The following is a 4601-nucleotide window of genomic DNA, read 5'->3' as shown; positions in this document are numbered from 1 at the left end:
AAAGCTCTTGTATGTGAGTCAGCGCTTAACGTTCATCATCAGAGGACATGTCTATAGTACCAGGTGTACCAGGTGAGTCTGTGACCAGGTTGCCATTTATAGACATTTTAAACATCAGCAGTGCCCTTCACAAAACCCTACATACATATTTCAGACAAGTAACCTAAAGAATTAATAAAACATCTACAGAATTTTCTCAAATTGGGGGGGCACGGTGGCTTAGTGGTTAGCATGTTCGCCTCACACCTCCAGGGTCGGGGTTCGATTCTCGCCTCCGCCTTGTGTGTGTGGAGTTTGCATGTTCTCCCCGTGCCTCGGGGGTTTCCTCCGGGTACTCCGGTTTCCTCCCCCGGTCCAAAGACATGCATGGAAAGTTGATTGGCATTTCTGCAAAATTGTCCTTAGTGTGTGACTGAATGAGAGTGTGTTTGTGTGTGTGTGCCCTGCGATGGGTTGGCACTCCGTCCAGGGTGTATCCTGCCTTGATGCCCGATGACGCCTGAGATAGGCACAGGCTCCCCGTGACCCGAGGTAGTTCGGATAAGCGGTAGAAAATGAGTGAGAGTGAGTGAGAATTTTCTCAATATAACTGCATTCCACCTTGATATATAATCTTTAAAATATGTCAAATCTTAAATCTTACACTTGAATCATCCATGTCAGTGAGTCTTTAACAGAACAAATTCACCAGAATGAAAATCTGGAATATTCCATAACACAAGGAAGTTACATCACTCAAATAAAGTTTCATTTGTTTTACACTAATGCACCATTCTGTGTCATTGTGTAGTATAAATAGTGTGTGTAGTGTGTTTTAACCCTTGTATGATGTTCGGGTCTGTGGGACCCATATTCATAAACATTCATAAACTTTGCTTCCTCGTAAATTTGTTGATTTTTTTCCCACTCATAACTTGATTAAATTTGATTTTCTTTATTTTATTACATTTTATTAAAAAACGAGTAGCACTTTAATTAAAAAATGTGATGTAATAAAGGTAAAGGGCAAATATTAACCATATATGCTGTTTATATTGCTTGTATTTGGGATGAAGTAAACATCTGTAGAGTATTTTAACATAAAATTTTTGATTGTCTTGAATTAAAAACCCAAAAATACAGCGGCTTGAGCAGACCCACAAACACTGGCTGAGTAACAAAAATACGAACATCATACAAGGGTTAAAAGAGCTCCTAAGTTCAAAAAAGTGTAAGCAGTAGTGAGGAGGACATTTAAGAGGCTTAAGACTTTCTTTAGCAGGGGAGAAAATGGCTGAAAGGTGAAGAGGGAGAAGAAATGTATTGTATACAATATATAATAATGATAGTGATGGATTATTATAAAGGGATAAAGGGATTATTTTTGTGACCAATCATATTAGAGGTAACATCGATACAGCCCAGAAATAAATATATATGTGTTTGTGTATTCTGCTGCCAAATCATTTAGAGATACACTAACATCTCCAAAACAGAGCCAAAATGCCATAGCGGCAGAGTTGATATAATTTTAAAGTGTCGGAGATGTTTACATTTACATTTACATTACATTTATTACATATAGATGTTGGCACATCTCTACTATGATAGGTCACAAACTAATTCCTACACGATATAGACTCAAATTGAGACAAAGTCAAGGTTTATAATAGACCAGATTTTAAAAGCGCTCCTATTGGTTTTTATTGGACAACCAATCACAGCCTTGAAAAGATAGTGTCACCTAGTAACAATTTAATCCCCACTTCCTCTCTAAGATAAACTTTGTTGTATTTTCTTTACTCAGATTTTTCTTTACTCAGATTTGCTCTGAGATTGGTGCCTAATCAGTCTGAAGATAAGATTCATAGTTAGACATTTTTAAGCTGAATTAAGAGCTCTCTGAGAGCCCAGGTTAGTAAAAACTTTTAGGGTTCCATTTGAGACGATTTTACCTTCGTAAAAGTCTCACAGTCTTAGATGGTAGAGTACATGTAGGGGAAGTCCCTAGTTTGTCAATGGCAGGCAGCTTAAGTTCTCCCTTCTTTTTTCTTTATTTTCTGTTTTTAGAACCTAACCTGCTACTCTATACGATAGATCATAAGTAAAATCATAAGAAAATCTTTAATGTTGTTGTTTCATTAACATGGATTCAAGTTAATCACATTTTATTTCAGGTAATTGTTAAAATTCACACTAAAATCACTCAAACTTGTTATTCATATAACAGCAAAAATGTCCTCTGACTGATATAACAGCACAAATAATGCAAAATGCTGAGAATTAATATTATGTAGATAAAATCGTCTGGTATATTTTAAGCACAGTGAACTGAGATGGCCTGAAGTTCCATCCAGGTTGAAATCTCCATGACTTTCTTCAGGAGAAAGCAGTTTTTAAACAGAAGGAGTGATGATTACATAATTTAATTAATTAAATATAATTTGGTTACAGAAACACAAAATATAATATAATAAAATATAGAATTTAAAATAAATAAATTTATCACTATTTTATCTCAACTAAGCAACCTCAACACTATCTCAAGCTACAATATAACTATTAGCATTATTATTTATTAAGCAATTCCTTTAATTTACGTTCTATCACTTTGCATCCAACAACAGCTGCTCGGAAGTGCTTCCTTAATAAACAACAGGTTAGAAATGCTTAACTGACTCTCCAGGAAAGAAACAGAAATATCGACAGACTCGTTTCTATCCTGTTTCGGGATGTCTAAAGCTGGATGGTAGCTTGCAGCAATAGCTGATATCACTTTGTTTGGCTTGTTTAAGGCTTGTTTTGTCCAAAATATAATCCTGGGTTAGCATATTTGTTTAAAGACGCCAGACAGAATGTTTGTTATTTACTGATTTAGTTCAGACTGAAATGTGGTTTCGGAAGGAAAATTAGCATTAGCACTAGCTGCTGTCCACTAGACTGCTAGCATTACCTTTATATTCATTGTTCTCCTTATGATCATTGATTTTTCCCCTGTTTATTTTTTTTGCTTCAATTTAGTAATAATATTTAGAAGTGTGTTTCAATTCATTTTGTGATTTGAAACGTATTTATTTATTTATTTATTTATTTATTTATTTATTTATTATTATTATTATTATTATTATTATTATTATTATTATTTTTATTTTTTTTTTTTTTTTTTTTTTTTTGGCTAACAGCATAGCCCATGGCTGTACATCCATGTAACATAGAAAATGAGGAAGGATGCGATCACTAAATACCCTGGGGTTGAGGATCAGTCTCTCTCTCTTTCTTCTTCTTCTCTCTCTCTCTCTCTCTCTCTCTCTCTCTCTTTCTTCCCTTTATATAACACTATATAGTGTTCAGAATATATACGACGATCTATATGATATTCACCCGACTGTGTTGAAGCCCAGACAAAGTGAGCAATACTACCGCATAGTGATGAGACGGTAGACACACAACCTGGAGCTGTGTGTGGATGTGCAAGAAGGTTGTGAGGGTTTTGAGGATTTCACAAAGGAAAAGAAACCAGAAGATGCTGCTAGTTGTATTTAATTTCTAGCTCAAGGATCTCTCTCGTGCAACACGTTTAATTACCGCTCTGATGCTGTCAGACTCTGAGGAAGCGCTTAGACAGGGCGTTGGCATGGAGGTAAGGAAAGCTGAAGCGGTTAAGCATGTACAGGCGACTGTAGAAACTGCTGAAACTGTAGTAGTACTATTAATAAACTTCAGTCATATTACTCTTATTAATAATATGGCAAACTTAGCAAGACAGATCAATCTTTAATGAAAAAAAACAATAAATCTATGAAATCATTAAATTCATTAAATATTTTAGTGAAATCACCAACAATATAACAACAAAGTATAAAGCTAAAGTAAAATAGGTTACTTGGGGTTCTACATGCAATGCTGGTGTTAGAAAATGAGGAACTCTTGGAGAGCACTTTAGCGTTTTATTAAAATGGTTCAAAGTATAATTGAATGAATGTAAGATGATAAGAGAGGAAGTGACAGCTCAATGGTCAAAGCGTTGGACTACTGAGATTAAGGTTGTGAGATTGAATCCCAGGAATGTCACTGTTGGGCCCTTGAGCAAGGCCCTTAACCCTTAATTGCTCTATTGTTATAAATGTAAGTTGCTCTGGTTAAGGGTGTGTTCCAAATACTGTAAAGTAGCAAGGTCCTGATTTGTAGAACAAAAAAAGCAAATCAGTGCTATTGCTTTTAGGAGCTTTATCTGTATGTAGATAATGCAGTGAGATGTTTTGAAATGTTTTGTTTATGGAAGATAAAAAAAATAAATAAACTGAGATGGTACAGAGACTTCAATAAGAGGGAGGAGTTTTGCTGTTGTTTGCTCTCATAACACAATGTTTTTGATTAAATAAATGTATATTTTGTTTGAATTTGCTGTATTTTCTTGCCTAAATTTCTACCACTACTACTACTACTGCTACTACTGCTTCTACTACTAATACTATTTATAAAAAATAATAATAAAGAAGCCCTAAAATTATTTTATGAAGAACCATCTATTTTATGAAGAACTTGGATTTGAAGAACGTCATTGGGGTCTTTTCAATGAACCCTTTAAAATCATTTTTGGGGTTTCATACACTCTATGCCCT

This window comes from Tachysurus vachellii, chromosome 14, assembly GCF_030014155.1.
Source record: "Tachysurus vachellii isolate PV-2020 chromosome 14, HZAU_Pvac_v1, whole genome shotgun sequence".
NCBI classification, from domain to species: domain Eukaryota; kingdom Metazoa; phylum Chordata; class Actinopteri; order Siluriformes; family Bagridae; genus Tachysurus; species Tachysurus vachellii.
This window is presented reverse-complemented; position numbering follows the sequence as displayed.